This window comes from Lycium barbarum, chromosome 6, assembly GCF_019175385.1.
Source record: "Lycium barbarum isolate Lr01 chromosome 6, ASM1917538v2, whole genome shotgun sequence".
NCBI lineage: Eukaryota > Viridiplantae > Streptophyta > Magnoliopsida > Solanales > Solanaceae > Lycium > Lycium barbarum.
This window is the reverse complement of record NC_083342.1, coordinates 93,052,110-93,072,340: the sequence shown is the minus strand read 5'-3', so window position 1 is coordinate 93,072,340 and position 20,231 is coordinate 93,052,110.

The window sequence follows — 20,231 nt, the reverse complement described above, 5'->3', positions numbered from 1 at the left end:
ACCACGCCGTTCCCTTTCCCTACCCCCCGCTCCTTTCTTTCCCTTTCATCATCATCATCATCGTCGTACCCCACTCCCACGCTCCTCGTCCCCACCTCGCCGACGACCCCCACACCGCTACCCCACCACGCTCCTCGTCCCTACCGCGCCTCATCTCCCTCTCTCCACTCATCTTTGTCCCCGCTCCTCTCAAACTCAAACCCGAAATCAGTCTATAAGTATTCGTTTCATCATCCATTAAAGGGGTTTTTTTTTCGATTCATGAAATTCCCCTAGAACCGGAGGATTTTGGATTCATGAAATTACCCCAAAAAAAGAAAGGATCTTTGATTCATAAAATCTCCCCAAGCACAGTTTTTTTTTAGCCGTGGAAATCCCCCAGAAATTAGGATTTGAGGTTGGAGAAGGTAAGAATCCCCTTACAAGAAAGAAAATGAGTTCTTGAACCTCAAAATCGAAAAAAAAGAGAGTTTTTTTTTAGTCGCAAAAAAGAGGGGGAAAATTAAGTTCTGAAAGTTTTCTTTTGTTTCCTTTGAACTCCCGAAAAAAATCTCTAAAATACAAGGCCTTTAACCGCGTAGAATTCCTTAAAAATCAGTTTTCTTCAGCAATCGTAATCTTATTTCAATATTGGGTCAAGAATACTAGTTCAGTTCGTATTCATTTGTTTTGTTGTTGCTGTGAAATCGAGCATCGCAAGCTCGAATTTGAAGTGTTTCGAGTGTGAATCAAAGACCCGTACCCACTTCGCTGCACCCGAAGAAGGTCCGTGATTACTTCTTCTCTATTTTCGGCATTTTTCTGGTCCTGTATAATTGATTATATGATAGTTCAGTGCAGTTTATTAGCATTCTTTATTTGTTAGTTATGTGCTTATTTTAGTCATTTGTCGATTATATGTTAGTTTAGTTGGATGTGCTTATCCGTGGGTCATTGCCCGGCTGTAGTTTGACAAGTAGTCATTAAGTATAATGTTGTTAATTAATTTCTTTGTTTAGTTTAATTAAGCAGGATGTTAATGCAGCCATAGTGCTGATAATAGATGCATGATGAATTATTAGTACGGTTAAATCATGTCTCTTTACTTGTCTGTAAACCATGTTGGAAGAGTGTTAAATATATCGTGTGCTAGTTTAAGTATACTCTTAATTAAGGTCTATAATGCCCAGATGTTAGTTAACACAAACATTGTCTACTGCTATGAGATAAGTCATGTGTGGTTGAAGTTCTCTGTGCTTGAACTAAACTTGTTTAAATCTTTGAATGCTTTTTTTAAACCTTAAATGTAGTACTGTTTTTATGGCTAGAGTTCACTTATCCGAATTTTTTTTTTAAAAGTAAATATTGAGGTTCAGAGATCAGTGTGCAAGGGTTAGATAAGTAGATGCCTGTTTTAAATCATGTTCAGTTTGTGTGGGTTAACTACTGATCCTGAAATCCTGCTTAGTTACTTTTATTGGTAACTCAGTCTCTGTTGTGTTTGTTGTGATTATCTGAAGATATTCCTGGTATTCGAAAATGTTGAATGAGGTTCAAAAAATGCAATTTATACTTTCAGTACTGGCTTAATGCTGTTTGGTAAAAAATAAAACAAAATATATGACTATGTTTTAGTTAGCCTCAATCTTGATGTTTGTTCATATTTGCATTATCTGAAGATTACCTTAGTATGAGTCTACATCTGTGTATTGGCTTGTTTAATCAAATAGTATAATTAATAATCCTTAACTAACATACAGTAATCTCTGCCTTAAAACTGTAACAAATATGCCCCCATGTCGATTCATAAGTCAGAGATGGAGAGTTCGGTGTCAACATAAGTTGTTTGTTTTATCTAGTCCTCAACATAACAAAAAATGATTTCTCTGTGTTAGGTTTCTTAAGTCAAGCATTATTCTTAAAATGTGTCGTTGTTTGGTTTGCTGTACAGCATTATAAATATGAAGCCTTGCCATTTGATTTGTTGTTATGGTATTACAAGTCTCAAAACGGTTCTTTTAGAGATTAAAAGGATTTTCGACTTAACTTCAGCATTTGTGAATACGCAAGTTTCTGAGTCATCGTATTGTTATCTGATCTTTATCATGTCCAAACTGTGTGAGATGCTGCCATATCCCTCTGTTCATGAAAACTCCATTCATTTTTTTGTTCCAAAAACAGTTTCGACATAATCCTATTTTTAAGTTATTACATTCCTTTTTGTCTTCTCTGTTGAATCTGTTGAAATTCTGAGACTCGATGTTCCAAGTGTCTATCGACGCTTTGTGTTTCAGTCGTTTGCTTAGAATCGTAAGCTTTGGATTATGGCTGTTGGTAACACATTCGAATGCCCATGCTTAATTTGAGTGGCTTGGTATGTGGACTTATTTATAAAGTGATTTAGATGTATGATTGATAGTTGGTCGCTTAATTCCGCACTAAATGATTCAATAAATGAGATTTCAATTCTGTGAGTAAGTTGCGTCATTTGCATCTATTAACTTTTATATACTCTTACGTTTAATACGATTGATAGTTGGTTGTTTATTCGACTGTTTCGTTTAGTATCTGGGCCTAAATTATTCAATGATATAAACTACATGTGCTTCAGCCGTCTCTTTCCATTACGACATTGTTTGGGTTTGAATATTTCCTCTAAATGTCCCATTATTGTGTTATAGGATAATTCAATCTACGTATTTAGTTTCTTCATTTAGACCTCAGTCTTTTATCGTATACTAATCCTTGTCCTTTCGTTCTTTGCATGATCTTCACATACGAGTCCGAGGGGGCTCGTCTTCCGCATTCGGTGTTGGGCTAAAGGCCCGACATAATATTTTCGAGTCACCGCTGTCCAGCCCATAACAGCAACAACAGTCCATAGCAGCCTATAAATTATTATCGGGCCAAAGCCCAACAGCAGCCCCGACTGCAACAGTTCTTTTAAAAATGGGCTGAACCCATTCAATTTTATTTATTCCTCTGCTTTATTCTTTCAGCATTTAATTTGTATTGCATGACTAACATTTTATTTTGTTAATTTAGACAAATCTTAGTGAAATTGGTAGGTTTAGAAATGGGTAGTTAATTTAAGAAAGAAATTAATAATCAATTCCATAAGTTTTGTTTCTCCTTCTTTAAGGTTATTTATAGTATCTTAATAATCGACTCTTAAAATAGCATAACTATACATATATTTTGAGCTAAAGGAATCACAGTTTAGGCTTATTATCTCAAAGAATTCAAATGTAATGGATAGGCCAATATGAACTCAAAATATATTTTCGAAAACAATTTTACTTTTCCAATATTTGTTTCAAATTGTGCATGGTTTTGGCTGAGTATCGTTAAATAAAAAATAATAAAAGGATAAAGAAATTTACATTAGCTATTTTGTATTTTTATTTATACTCTTAAATCGCAAAAAAAAAGGAATAATTAATATCTCACCATTTGAGTTGTTTCAAATATTTATTAAAACACTGCACAAATCCGCGTTTTCTTCTATCTATACATTCTATGTAAATCTTATTTTAAAAAGCATTATTATTTAAAGTTTTAGCAATTTTTTATAAGTTTTGTTCAAAATGGTATTTAAAATCTTCTTTTATGCAAATCATTATATTTTCTCTAAAGCAACGTTTTATATTTTCTTTAAAACTTTAGCAGTATTTATAAGCTATTTTCTTTAATTAAATATTTGCATCTTTAGCCCTAATTAATTAACCTAAGTTTGGTCGGATAACCGTAAGTTAACGGATTCTAAAGGATGCCTAACCCCTTCCCTTTAGGATAATATAGAGCCCTTACCTAGAATCACACTGGTTAAGCAGACTATTAATTGAGGTTTAGTTTTAACTTTACCTTAGTTAACATCTAGGTGTCCTAATTCACCGTTAAATTAATTAGGTGGCGACTCCTTAAAATCAAAACAATTTAGGAATCATCAATACGTCGTACCCCTAAATTTGACTCCGGGTTAAAATGGGGTGCGACAGCTTGGCGACTCTGCTGGGGACTTAGGTTCTTAACCATAACAACTTAGGTTAATAGTTAATTTGTTGGATATTTTGTTTGTTTTTCTTTTTTTTGCCTTTATTATTGCTTTTTCCTTATATGCTTTTGGTTGTTTTTATTTTATTCCTTATGTGAATTTTCTATGTAATATGTATGTTATTGCTTTCCTTAAATTGGCATTCCGCTCATATTTCTTGCACTCCTGGAAAACTCACACATATTCACACACTTAAAGCGGCTTCGCAGTTTGCGCCCGTGCACTACTAAATTACCCCTTTTAGTTGGATTGGTCTTGTGGATTTAGTCGATCGGCGGTGCAGTCGACGGCCACGGACTTTCCACTTCCAAGTTGTCCGCTTGGGGGAGCCTTGTGTCATAGGAAAACCATTCTTAGTCTACCTAGGTAGAGCGAAAACCAAAACCTTGTAAGGACATGCATCATTTTAAACCTAGGAGGCTTAATACCCTTGGTGTATTAAGTCCATTAGTCAACCTTACCAAATGTACAAATGAGTCTATGACTCTAAGTGACACTACTCACTATCTATGTGCATTATTTGAAGGACAAATATGTAGAATATGTGGACCTAGTACTCTATAGACAAATATTTCGAGGAAACTGACCTTTTGTCGCAGGTTGCGTGGAGCATTCAATTAATGCCGGAGGTCGAAGACAACCAAAGAAATTAGTGAAGTTGAAGTATTAGATATCTTAGGTTCATTTTGAGATGTATTATTGGCATGTAATAATTTCTTATTCTTGCAAATTACTTTTAGGAGGAGTTGTGGAATGATACATAAAAGACATGTTTGTCCTTCAAATATTCGTTAGGCCTACCTCTGGCATAAAGAGGTCCCTTGCATTATAAAACGCGATGTATTATGTGCAATAATGTGTTTATATGCAATAATATGTCCTTACCGTATACTGACTCATTTTCTTTTTTCTTTTTCTTGTTTTATCTTTTTTCTTTTTAAAATTTATTTTTCAAAATAAAAGGTTGACTTGTGCTAAAGGGGAACTGGCGGAGCATCCATATTTCACACGGTCTAGAGCCAAGAAATCAGACTCTGACTCATCACTAATCATCTGGTTAACTAAAAAGACTCGTTCTAAAATGGATCAAAGTTTGATCAATGCAACCACTTCATCTGAGCCATCTCTTAGTTTACCGATCACGAGTGATCCCACACCTTCTAATGAACCAGAAACACATTTGGAGATCATTGCTCGTCTGGAGCGACGAGTTGCTGAATTAAGTCACATGGTACTTCACAACCGGTCATTTTCTCAAACGCCACCACATATGACTCCATCTCATGGGGCTCGTCAGACTTTGCCTATGCCACCTCCATTCCCAAATTTGGACGAATTTAACCAAGCAAATTATTTTACCACCTCTCAGCCGGTTCGTTCCGAACCCCTCACTCAAAATGCTCCCCTTTTATTTACAACCACCTCCTCAAAAACTCAGTTCATACCGCCGACACATGATGTTACCAATACGCATCAAGTTCCACCCATATATACTTACACCACAGCACCACCCATGACACAAATCCAGGGACAATGTCGCACAGATGTTGATCATTATGTCGAAGTTGAAAATGAGGCACGGTCAATTAATGATGAAATGATAAATAGAAAGCTCAAAAGTTTGGAGGATGCCATGAGAAGTTTGCGTGGACTTGGTAGTAACCAAAGCGTGAGATATGAAGAATTATGTGCATTTCCTGAGGTAGAATTGCCACCAGGTTACAAGATTCCAAAATTTGAGAAGTTTGATGGGTCGGGGAACCCTTTCTTCCATTTGAAAGTCTATTGTGAAAAGTTGATTGGTGTGGGGAAGAATGAAGGGATAAGAGTCAAACTATTCAATCAGAGTTTGAGTGGAAAAGCCTTGGAGTGGTATTCTAAGCAAGATACAACCAAATGGCGTACTTGGGATGATTTGGCAAATGCTTTTGTGGATCACTACAAGTTTCATGTTGAGATCGCTCCTGACAGAATCTCAATTACAAAGTTGAAGAAGAAGTTCACCGAATCATTTCGAGAATATGCTATACGGTGGAGGGAAGAAGCATCTAGAGTACACCCACCCATGGAGGAGACAGAAATGGTTACTTTCTTCATTCAAGCGCTAGAGCCGGAATACTATGAACGTTTGGTGACAATGGGTGGAAAGACTTTTGCAGAGGTGATCAAAGCCGGGGACATGATTGAAGATGGCATTAAGACAGGGAGAATAACAAGTCTTGCGGCTTTACAGTCTACTAGTAGGGCCATACAAACTGGTACTCTCGGAAACGGAAAGAAAAAAGAGAAAGAAGCAGCATCGGTAATGGCTTTGGGAAACACATCATACCACCATCAACAACCCCCGCGATATCATTCTAACGCTCACCACTCACAATATTTCCAATATTCTCCATATCCATACAACCAAGATTTATCATCTTACCAACCTCAATCACCACAAATTTCCTACCCCGTTTACAACACACAACCAGCATATCGAGCTCCACGACCACCAACATACCCAGCTCCACCATCACAATCTCATTATCCGAACAACGCATCCGCACCTCGCCCAAATAAACCGTTTCGCAATTTTACACCATTGGGAGAGCCATTGAGCGTTGTTTTTGAAAGACTGCAAGCTTCAGGCTTAGTATATCCTGTGGAAGGTAGAATTCCGGATCCACTACCTAGAGGTTTTGATCCCACCAAAACATGTGCATATCATTCGGGGGTAAAAGGTCATTCCACTGATCGTTGTTACGCATTGAAACATAAGGTTGAGGATCTTATTGAAGCAAAACAGATCACGGTCAAAGCACCAACACCAAATGTGGTTAACAATCCACTCCCGACCCATGATGGGGCCACGATAAATATGATTGGAATAGATGAAAATGTTGATGACCCAGCCGAATTTATAGTGCCTGTGGATCGTGTGGAGGATCATGATCTTGTAGCCGTTGCTTCTCCGGTTGTAGTGATAAGGGGTTGTGTGCCTGTCGAGATATTAGGAGCTTCATCAACTCCTGTGGAAGTAGTTCAAGCACCAAATCAGTTACCAGTGCTCGATACAAAAGCCGTACCATGGAATTATCAACAAACTGTGATGGAATGTCGAGGAAAGGACACGATCACTGACAAGGTTAAGACGTCAGGAATGACAAGGTCTGGGAGGTGCTATTCTCCAGAAGAACTAGTTAGATTGGGGCAACTTAAGGAAACCAACGTACCTCCCAAAAGGGTCGTGACTGAATTCGAAGCAGAAGAATTTCTGAGGAAAATTAAAGCTAGTGAGTACTCAGTTGTGGATCAGTTGAAAAAGACCAATGCTCAAATTCCTATTCTCTCTTTGCTTTTGAGTTCAGATATGCACAGAAATGCACTGTTGAGGATTTTGAATGAAGCATATGTTCCAAGTGAAACAACTAGTGAGGCGTTAGCTGGGATGATCGAGCGCGTGCTTGACAGTCATCGAATCAGTTTCGATAATGAAGAACTGCCGCCAGAAGGATGCATGCATAACAAAGCGCTCTATATAACTGTCAAGTGTCGTAACATGTTTGTGGCTAAAGTGTTGATTGATGGGGGTTCTGGACTTAACATCTGTCCATTAACAAGTCTGAAGAAGATCGGATATAATGTTAGTGAGCTCAAGACAAGTGATGTGAATATTCGAGCATTTGATGGGGCTCAAAGGTGCCCTATTGGAGAAATAGAGTTGAAAGTGTTGATTGGTCCTGTTGAATTCATTATGGATTTTCAAGTACTGGATATTTCCACGACATACAACATGCTGTTAGGAAGACCGTGGATACATCTGGCTGGGGCTGTACCATCTACTTTGCACCAAACTGTCAAATTCGAGTGGGATCAGCAACAAATATGTATACATGGAGAAGGGGATACGTCTTTCTATCGAGAGCAATCCATCCCATTCATCGAGGCAGAAGGAGGGTTCGACGGAGCAGCTTACCACGCTTGGGAGGTTGTGAATGTCATTAAAGTGGGTGAAGTCTGTCAAACTCAAGAGTTTAAAAGGTCATGCGCCGCGATTATGGTTGCAAAAGAAATGCTGAGAAATGGGTACCAACCTGGATTTGGGCTAGGGAAGACATTAAATGGGCGGGTTGAGCCAGTCGTTCTCCCTACGCAACAGTTTACATTCGGTTTGGGATATGAGCCAACTGAGGAAGAAGTGAAGAAAGCACGAAAGAATAAAAAGAAAGAGGTTCCATTGCCAAAACCTATTCCTACCATTGATCAAACTTTCTCAAAACCTTCAGATCTAATTATGGAGGTTGCCTATGATGATATCGTGGAGGGAATCAAGAACCTGTTCGTGGAAGATGAAGATGATCATGCTGTGATAATCAAAGACTTTGCTGAAATATTGACTTTATAGGCTGTTGAGCCAGGACCTGAGTTGCAGAATTGGACTTCTATCTTAGCCCCAGCCCGCCGGGAGTTTCAGTAATTCAAGTTTAAATTTCCTTTGTAGTAGGCCGGAGGCATCAACTAGAACATTTGGTTCCTTTTGTCATGTTGCCTCTATGTTTTGTTACGGCCTTTTTAAATTAAGATTCTGTCATTTTGTTGGTAACGAACTACGTTTGGCCTGACTTCCTGTTGGATACGTAGGCAGCCCACATCGGGTTCGGCCACTCTTTTAAAATCATTTCAGTATTTTTGTTTATGGTAACGAACTACGTTTGGCCTGACTTCCTGTTGGATACGTAGGCAGCCCACATCGGGTTCGGCCACTCTTTTAAAATCATTTCAGTATTTTTGTTTATGGTAACGAACTACGTTTGGCCTGACTTCCTGTTGGATACGTAGGCAGCCCACATCGGGTTCGGCCACTCTTTTAAAATCATTTCAGTATCTTTGTTTATGGTTGGAACTACGTTTGGCCTGACTTCCTGTTGGATACGTAGGCAACCCACATCGGGTTCGGCCACCTTTTCAAAATATTTCAGTGTTTTGTTGTATGAGTCGAACTACGTGTGGCCTGATTTCCTTTTGGATACGTAGGCAACCCATATCGGGTTCGGCCCTCACTTTTATTAAAAACAAAAACTGAAAAGTTCTTATTTTGCTAACGAACTACGTTTGGCCTGACTTCCCGTTGGATACGTAGGCAGCCCACATCGGGTTCGGCCACTTTTTCAAAATATTTCAGTGTTTTGTTGTATGAGACGAACTACGTCTGGCCTGATTCCTTTGGGATACGTAGGCAACCCGAGGCGGGTTCGGCCCTTCTATTTTAAAATTTTCAATATCTTCGGTTTGTCCAAACCATTTTAATTCCTATAAAATACATAAGGATTTTTATATAAGATTTTGGCCTTCCTACTTTTTAAATTCATATGTCCTAGTAACTTGAAACTGGGACAAAATTTTGAAATCGGTCAAATCGCTTCCAAAAACTTTCATTATAAGTTCTCACTTTTCAATCGTTTAGAGCCAAGTGTCTTCAGGACTGAAAACTGGGACAAATTTTTTAGAAGTAGCATAAAAGTGGTCTTAAATGTTTAAAATAAAAGTCCATCCATATATTTCTAAAATGCGGATAAATTCAAAAATAGAGTCTTCCTAATCATTTTACCTATTAGAGCCACTAAGTATTTCCCTTCGAAATCATCCAAATCTCGTTACTCTTATTTTTGTAAAGTACACTTTTATGACTGAAACTCCCCAGGCAAGGCAAAATATGGAATGAGGTATCGAAGAACGTGAACGCGACCGAAACAAGGATCAATTCAAAGGCCAAGTTCCCCGACCTGCACAAGTCAACCAATTTTCTTTTAAACTCACAATTTTTCTTTGATGAGACAGGTTCATTAATATGAATGTGGTGCATATTTGACTCTTCTTAAAATTTTAATTATGCACGTGATCAAAGAGTTAGCTTTCTTCAAAAGGCAAATATTCTTCAATGTGGATGTAAAGTCAGCCTGCGCTAAACGATGGACGTTGTTCCACTCTTCATGAAATTTTGATCGCAACAGTGGACATGAATTTATCTTCCCAACCAGGGACTGCGAGCGTAATTCTTTCAAACCCAGCTATTTACATATTCTCACCACTAACAGTTGTTTTAGATCGTGGCATTTCTCGATGGATCAAGTGCACATAATCATGGATTTAACCTTCTTCAAAGTGGATACTGACATTGGACACCTGTTATTGGTTTGAATTCCTCAACTTTGTCATCACTTTGTACATTTTTATTTATTTCAAGTCGCTAACAAGTTCTTTTAGAATGTGGTATTTTAATAAGATAACAAGATTGAAATCTTGCGTCGTATATTAAATTGTGGGGATAATTATGGATTTCACTTCCCTCACAAACGGAACACGGATTAAGATGTGGATATAAATGTGGATACCTTTCTACAATACTATTTTTTTTAGTGGACGTGGATTTACATTGTGGATGTGGACGTGGAAGTAGAAGTAGATTTATATCGTGGGAAAGAATGTGGATTCATATGAACATTGTGGACGTGCAAGTGGATTTATTTTTAAAGTTTGTGAAAGTGGAGGTGGATTTATTTTCTTGCACCGAGGAAAGTGGATGTGGATGTATTTCTTTTTGCATTGTGAAAGCGGATGTGGATTTATTTTTTGTACCGTATAATACGGACGTGGAGGTGGATGTGGATTTATTTGTTGGACCGTATAATACGGACGTGGAAGTGGATGTGAATTTATTTTTGGTACCGTATAATACGGACGTGGAAGTGAATGTGGATTTACATTTTTTTTGTACCGTGAAATGCGGACGTGGATTTATATTTTTGCACTGTGAAAGTGGACGTGGATTTATTTTTCTGCACGTGGAATTGGATGTCGATTTACATTTTTGTACCGTGAAATGCGGACGTGATTTATATTTTTTGCACTGTGGAAGTGGACGTGGATTTATTTTTCTGCACTGTGGAAGTGGATGTGGATTTGCATTTTTTGTACCGTGAAATGCGGACGTGGATTTATTTTTCTGCACTGTGGAAGTGGATGTGGATTTACATTTTTGTACCGTGAAATGCGGACGTGGATTTATATTTTTTGCACTGTGGAAGTGGACGTGGATTTATTTTTCTGCACTGTGGAAGTGGATGTGGATTTACATTTTTTGTACCGTGAAATGCGGACGTGGATTTATATTTTTGAACTGTGGAAGTGGACGTGGATTTATATTTTCTTTCAGGCACCCACCTCCGAATGCGGGTATCTCATATTTTATTTCAGGCACCCACCTCCGAATGCGGGTATTTTATATTTCAGTTCAGGCGCCCACCTCCGAATGCGGGTATTTTATATTTCAGTTCAGGCACCCACCTCCGAATGCGGGTATTTTATATTTCAGTTCAGGCACCCACCTCCGAATGCGGGTATTTTATATTTCAGTTCAGGCGCCCACCTCCGAATGCGGGTATCTTATATTTCAGTTTAGGCGCCCACCTCCGAATGCGGGTATCTTATATTTCAGTTCAGGCTCCCACCTCCGAATGCGGGTATTTTATATTTCAGTTCAGGCGCCCACCTCCGAATGCGGGTATTTTATATTTCAGTTCAGGCACCCACCTCCGAATGCGGGTATTTTATATTTCAGTTCAGGCGCCCACCTCCGAATGCGGGTATCTTATATTTCAGTTCAGGCGCCCACCTCCGAATGCGGGTATCTTATATTTCAGTTCAGGCGCCCACCTCCGAATGCGGGTATCTTATATTTCAGTTCAGGCTCCCACCTCCGAATGCGGGTATCTTATATTTCAGTTCAGGCGCCCACCTCCGAATGCGGGTATCTTATATTTCAGTTCAGGCACCCACCTCCGAATGCGGGTATCTTATATTTCAGTTCAGGCGCCCACCTCCGAATGCGGGTATCTTATATTTCAGTTCAGGCGCCCACCTCCGAATGCGGGTATTTTATATTTCAGTTCAGGCACCCACCTCCGAATGCGGGTATTTTATATTTCAGTTCAGGCACCCACCTCCGAATGCGGGTATCTTATATTTTCAGTTCAGGCGCCCACCTCCGAATGCGGGTATCTTATATTTCAGTTCAGGCGCCCACCTCCGAATGCGGGTATCTTATATTTCAGTTCAGGCGCCCACCTCCGAATGCGGGTATCTTATATTTCAGTTCAGGCACCCACCTCCGAATGCGGGTATCTTATATTTTCAGTTCAGGCGCCCACCTCCGAATGCGGGTATCTTATATTTCAGTTCAGGCGCCCACCTCCGAATGCGGGTATCTTATATTTCAGTTCAGGCACCCACCTCCGAATGCGGGTATCTTATATTTTCAGTTCAGGCGCCCACCTCCGAATGCGGGTATCTTATATTTCAGTTCAGGCGCCCACTTCCGAATGCGGGTATTTTATATTCAAGTTCAGGCGCCCACCTCCGAATGCGGGTATCTTATATTTCAGTTCAGGCGCCCACCTCCGAATGCGGGTATCTTATATTTCAGTTCAGGCACCCACCTCCGAATGCGGGAATTTTATATTTCAGTGCAGGCACCCACCTCCGAATGCGGGTATTTTATATTTCAGTTCAGGCACCCACCTCCGAATGCGGGTATTTTATATTCAAGTCCAGGCACCCACCTCCGAATACGGGTATCTTATATTTTATTTCAGGCACCCACCTCCGAATGCGGGTATCTTATATTTCATTTCAGGCACCCACCTCTGAATGCGGGTATTTTATATGTCATTCTAGGCACCCACCTCCGAATGCGGGTATCTTGTATTTTATTTCAGGCACCCACCTCCGAATGCGGGTATTTTATATTCGAGTTCAGGCACCCACCTCCGAATGCGGGAATCTTATATTTTAGTTCAGGCATCCACTTCCGAATGCAGCTATTTTATATTTCAGTTCAGGCACCCACCTCCGAATGTGGATTCAACTTTCAAAACAGGGGTTGCAAGTGTAACTTCTCCAACCCTGTCTTATTTACACATATATTTCTTTATTGCTAACATTTGTTTTTAGCTGTTGGCGTTGAACAATATCGAAGTTGGCATCACACATCAACTCGTGGAACTATTTCTTCGGCAGCGAACTGGGGCAATTTGTCGGGAAGGATAATAAGACTTTCCGACACGGGTCAAGGATCTACCTCGAACACTCGTCTCTAATCACAAGTATTCTTTTGCATTCCAGCAATTGAATTCTCAAGTCTCTATCATAATAGCCAGTGTTATCATAATTCAACACTGGGACAATATTTTGCAAGATTCGCGCTAATCGGGTTCAGGTGTCGTAATTGTTCCAGAACTACACTCGACCTGATTCTCGTGCAGCCCGAGATATGTAGGCAACTCAGAGACCGGAGTTCGGTCATAATCGTCTCAAGTTTCCTTTAGCCGGGACAAAATAGGCTATTGAGTCAACGTCTTTGCCCGACAACTCTTTTCATCATTACCGGGCAAAGAGGGACAAGTTGTTGACACCCAATTTTGTCCCGCCTCTCCTCCGAAATACCTATTTACGCTTTTAATATTTTTAGAAAAATTAAAATATATATATTTATTTTTTACTATAATTATTAGTCTCTTATCAATATCGGCATTTCATTATTCTATACAGTTACTAGCCATTATTATTATTATTATTATTATTATTATTATTATTATTATTATTACTATTATTATTATTATTCACATCTTTATCATTTCAGCACATTTTACCAGCTTACGCACACGCATCGCATTTATCTTTGCATAATTAAATAATAGTATTTATTTTACTGGGGATTTTCGAAATATTATTGCACGGCTATTACAACGCCATTTTTTATCTGAGCATTAATGATTGCATGTCTTATATCGAGTAATATTTTAACACAAGTTATTTAAATAGGTCTTTTATTTAAAATGTAGTAGCCCAACCAACTCATACTATTTTCGGATCAATACACAAAATCAGTCCACATTTTTAAATTTACTAGCCCATTGTTAATTCATCCCAACCCAAGTCAAAGCCCAATCAACAACATTATTTTCGGACTAGCCCATTATCACTTAAAATAAAATCTAGCCCATTCATTTAATACCAGTCCAAAAGAAATTGATCCAGCCCACAAATTTCGGATCCGACCCGGTCCAGCCCATCCCTTATTTTTCCTTTAACCCTAAATCCCTAATCCCCTTCATTTTTCGTTTTCTCCTTCGTCTCCTCTCTTCTTTTTCCCCCTTTCCCTTTTCCGCCGCTCCTTCCCCACCACGCCGCCGCTCCTCTCTTGTCATCATCCCCACCACGCCGTTCCCTTTCCCTACCCCCCGCTCCTTTCTTTCCCTTTCATCATCATCATCATCGTCGTACCCCACTCCCACGCTCCTCGTCCCCACCTCGCCGACGACCCCCACACCGCTACCCCACCACGCTCCTCGTCCCTACCGCGCCTCATCTCCCTCTCTCCACTCATCTTTGTCCCCGCTCCTCTCAAACTCAAACCCGAAATCAGTCTATAAGTATTCGTTTCATCATCCATTAAAGGGGTTTTTTTTTCGATTCATGAAATTCCCCTAGAACCGGAGGATTTTGGATTCATGAAATTACCCCAAAAAAAGAAAGGATCTTTGATTCATAAAATCTCCCCAAGCACAGTTTTTTTTTAGCCGTGGAAATCCCCCAGAAATTAGGATTTGAGGTTGGAGAAGGTAAGAATCCCCTTACAAGAAAGAAAATGAGTTCTTGAACCTCAAAATCGAAAAAAAAGAGAGTTTTTTTTTAGTCGCAAAAAAGAGGGGGAAAATTAAGTTCTGAAAGTTTTCTTTTGTTTCCTTTGAACTCCCGAAAAAAATCTCTAAAATACAAGGCCTTTAACCGCGTAGAATTCCTTAAAAATCAGTTTTCTTCAGCAATCGTAATCTTATTTCAATATTGGGTCAAGAATACTAGTTCAGTTCGTATTCATTTGTTTTGTTGTTGCTGTGAAATCGAGCATCGCAAGCTCGAATTTGAAGTGTTTCGAGTGTGAATCAAAGACCCGTACCCACTTCGCTGCACCCGAAGAAGGTCCGTGATTACTTCTTCTCTATTTTCGGCATTTTTCTGGTCCTGTATAATTGATTATATGATAGTTCAGTGCAGTTTATTAGCATTCTTTATTTGTTAGTTATGTGCTTATTTTAGTCATTTGTCGATTATATGTTAGTTTAGTTGGATGTGCTTATCCGTGGGTCATTGCCCGGCTGTAGTTTGACAAGTAGTCATTAAGTATAATGTTGTTAATTAATTTCTTTGTTTAGTTTAATTAAGCAGGATGTTAATGCAGCCATAGTGCTGATAATAGATGCATGATGAATTATTAGTACGGTTAAATCATGTCTCTTTACTTGTCTGTAAACCATGTTGGAAGAGTGTTAAATATATCGTGTGCTAGTTTAAGTATACTCTTAATTAAGGTCTATAATGCCCAGATGTTAGTTAACACAAACATTGTCTACTGCTATGAGATAAGTCATGTGTGGTTGAAGTTCTCTGTGCTTGAACTAAACTTGTTTAAATCTTTGAATGCTTTTTTTAAACCTTAAATGTAGTACTGTTTTTATGGCTAGAGTTCACTTATCCGATTTTTTTTTTTAAAAGTAAATATTGAGGTTCAGAGATCAGTGTGCAAGGGTTAGATAAGTAGATGCCTGTTTTAAATCATGTTCAGTTTGTGTGGGTTAACTACTGATCCTGAAATCCTGCTTAGTTACTTTTATTGGTAACTCAGTCTCTGTTGTGTTTGTTGTGATTATCTGAAGATATTCCTGGTATTCGAAAATGTTGAATGAGGTTCAAAAAATGCAATTTATACTTTCAGTACTGGCTTAATGCTGTTTGGTAAAAAATAAAACAAAATATATGACTATGTTTTAGTTAGCCTCAATCTTGATGTTTGTTCATATTTGCATTATCTGAAGATTACCTTAGTATGAGTCTACATCTGTGTATTGGCTTGTTTAATCAAATAGTATAATTAATAATCCTTAACTAACATACAGTAATCTCTGCCTTAAAACTGTAACAAATATGCCCCCATGTCGATTCATAAGTCAGAGATGGAGAGTTCGGTGTCAACATAAGTTGTTTGTTTTATCTAGTCCTCAACATAACAAAAAATGATTTCTCTGTGTTAGGTTTCTTAAGTCAAGCATTATTCTTAAAATGTGTCGTTGTTTGGTTTGCTGTACAGCATTATAAATATGAAGCCTTGCCATTTGATTTGTTGTTATGGTATTACAAGTCTCAAAACGGTTCTTTTAGAGATTAAAAGGATTTTCGACTTAACTTCAGCATTTGTGAATACGCAAGTTTCTGAGTCATCGTATTGTTATCTGATCTTTATCATGTCCAAACTGTGTGAGATGCTGCCATATCCCTCTGTTCATGAAAACTCCATTCATTTTTTTGTTCCAAAAACAGTTTCGACATAATCCTATTTTTAAGTTATTACATTCCTTTTTGTCTTCTCTGTTGAATCTGTTGAAATTCTGAGACTCGATGTTCCAAGTGTCTATCGACGCTTTGTGTTTCAGTCGTTTGCTTAGAATCGTAAGCTTTGGATTATGGCTGTTGGTAACACATTCGAATGCCCATGCTTAATTTGAGTGGCTTGGTATGTGGACTTATTTATAAAGTGATTTAGATGTATGATTGATAGTTGGTCGCTTAATTCCGCACTAAATGATTCAATAAATGAGATTTCAGTTCTGTGAGTAAGTTGCGTCATTTGCATCTATTAACTTTTATATACTCTTACGTTTAATACGATTGATAGTTGGTTGTTTATTCGACTGTTTCGTTTAGTATCTGGGCCTAAATTATTCAATGATATAAACTACATGTGCTTCAGCCGTCTCTTTCCATTACGACATTGTTTGGGTTTGAATATTTCCTCTAAATGTCCCATTATTGTGTTATAGGATAATTCAATCTACGTATTTAGTTTCTTCATTTAGACCTCAGTCTTTTATCGTATACTAATCCTTGTCCTTTCGTTCTTTGCATGATCTTCACATACGAGTCCGAGGGGGCTCGTCTTCCGCATTCGGTGTTGGGCTAAAGGCCCGACATAATATTTTCGAGTCACCGCTGTCCAGCCCATAACAGCAACAACAGTCCATAGCAGCCTATAAATTATTATCGGGCCAAAGCCCAACAGCAGCCCCGACTGCAACAGTTCTTTTAAAAATGGGCTGAACCCATTCAATTTTATTTATTCCTCTGCTTTATTCTTTCAGCATTTAATTTGTATTGCATGACTAACATTTTATTTTGTTAATTTAGACAAATCTTAGTGAAATTGGTAGGTTTAGAAATGGGTAGTTAATTTAAGAAAGAAATTAATAATCAATTCCATAAGTTTTGTTTCTCCTTCTTTAAGGTTATTTATAGTATCTTAATAATCGACTCTTAAAATAGCATAACTATACATATATTTTGAGCTAAAGGAATCACAGTTTAGGCTTATTATCTCAAAGAATTCAAATGTAATGGATAGGCCAATATGAACTCAAAATATATTTTCGAAAACAATTTTACTTTTCCAATATTTGTTTCAAATTGTGCATGGTTTTGGCTGAGTATCGTTAAATAAAAAATAATAAAAGGATAAAGAAATTTACATTAGCTATTTTGTATTTTTATTTATACTCTTAAATCGCAAAAAAAAAAGGAATAATTAATATCTCACCATTTGAGTTGTTTCAAATATTTATTAAAACACTGCACAAATCCGCGTTTTCTTCTATCTATACATTCTATGTAAATCTTATTTTAAAAAGCATTATTATTTAAAGTTTTAGCAATTTTTTATAAGTTTTGTTCAAAATGGTATTTAAAATCTTCTTTTATGCAAATCATTATATTTTCTCTAAAGCAACGTTTTATATTTTCTTTAAAACTTTAGCAGTATTTATAAGCTATTTTCTTTAATTAAATATTTGCATCTTTAGCCCTAATTAATTAACCTAAGTTTGGTCGGATAACCGTAAGTTAACGGATTCTAAAGGATGCCTAACCCCTTCCCTTTAGGATAATATAGAGCCCTTACCTAGAATCACACTGGTTAAGCAGACTATTAATTGAGGTTTAGTTTTAACTTTACCTTAGTTAACATCTAGGTGTCCTAATTCACCGTTAAATTAATTAGGTGGCGACTCCTTAAAATCAAAACAATTTAGGAATCATCAATACGTCGTACCCCTAAATTTGACTCCGGGTTAAAATGGGGTGCGACAACCACCAGAAGTGGTAATATTTTCATAGGCTTATTGTGATTATAAGGGAGATATGTTAAAGAAAAAATCTCCATATACATGCCTCGATTTGCTCCTGAAGTAGCAACATCACAAGAAGAAGTTGTAAGTTACTGTAATTTTGATGTGGTTGAGGCAAGTCCATGTGATTTGGTTCCATTCCCTGAAGTGAGTGAAACAACTTGCAAATACAGATTCATTCTCTGAAGTGAATGTGACAATATTGTAAAGCCTATAAATACGAACATGTACTTGGTTGTGAAGATATCACGACTCACTTCCAGAAGAGGTAGAATAATTGAGAAGAAATATTCTGAATTTCCTTACTCGTAGTAAATCTGAAGTTTACTCCCGAAGTAGTAAGACTTTAAAATTTACACTTGGAGTAGTAAATCTGAAGTTTACTCTTGAAGTAGTAAGACTTTGAAAATTTGCTCCTGAAGTAGTGAACTCTTAAATTTACCCCCGAAGTTGGTAGAACTTCTAACTTTACTCTTGAGTGGTTAAACTTTGCATTACTCCTTAAGAAGTAAAGCTTTAAAATTTTATCCTGAAGCAGAAAGAAGTTGTAAGATATATGAGAAATAATTTGAAGCAATATCTTCTTGTGGTTGAAAAAAAACTATTGAAAATTCTATATAAAGCACATCTAAGTGACCAGGTTCATTCCCCGAAGAGAATGAAGAAATACCACAACACCTCCTGAAGAGATAAATAACAAAGAATATAAATGTTATTTTGTGGTATAAAGTCATTGTTGCACATATTTGTCGTACGTAGAAACATCTTGGTCAATTTTATTTTAAGGCAAAAGATGTTGAATGTTTTCTACTGTATGTTTTTAATTTTCCTGAAGGAAATAACAATTTATATATTTTTCCCTCGAGGAAGTACACCAATATGTCATGTAGTGCCTATTCTTAATAATATGTCAAAACCAAGTGCACAACTATTATTTGTTTGTCGAATATTAAGGTACGTGTAAACCACGAGTAGTACGTACTATTGTTTTGGATTGAGCCTAAACCACATAGGCACTAGATACATTAATAAGAACCATAATAATTTTTGTGTTTTCATCCTTTGTTCTGGTATAAGGAGATATGGGTCACTGCCCAATTTCATTAAATTAATATTATTATATTAAGTCTTTGATACATCATAAAAGGATTCTCTTTAAAAAGTACTATATGTATGCAAATATTTTAAAGTTAGAAAAGTAAATTATTGTATCCTAGTAGGATTTATTAACTAGTCATTATTTTTTATCATATTGATGAAAATTTATCAAGATGGGTGTAATTCTATTTGATGAAAACAAGGACTTGAAACTTTAAGTATATGACGTGGAAGTGTCCATCACTTTGTTAATTAGACCATTATGAAATTATGGGAGGAAAGGTGTGAAATATATCTTAAACCATTTCTTTATAAGTTTTATAGTCTCTGTGCATTTTTATTTTATGGCTATCACTATGTGTTTATGGTGTATATCCACAGCCAAAGAATGTTTTGCATGTGTGCGTGTAAATTGTACTATATTCATTAGTCCATTTGATATCACATGTCTGTATTGGTTCTCATCAGAATATAACCATTGGTTTGTTATATTACTTAGTTTTTACTTTGTACTTTCTAATAGTACTAATATTTAATGTGTATTTATTTTACTTTGCATACGTCATTTCATTTGAAGATATGGATACCTCTCAAAGCAAGTTCAGATTAAAATTCAATTATGAATTTATTATTTCTAAATGTTCACTCGCTTACCGTTTTCTTTCATGACATCAGAAATATCTAATAAAATATTTTTTTCTAGACACCTGCAGTGTCTAAGCAATATTTGGTAGTACAAAAGTAATAATCAAGGTCCAGAAGAACCTAATTGTTTATATACAAGAATCATGACTCCAGTAGTGTCCAAAATATCTGATTATGAAAAAAAA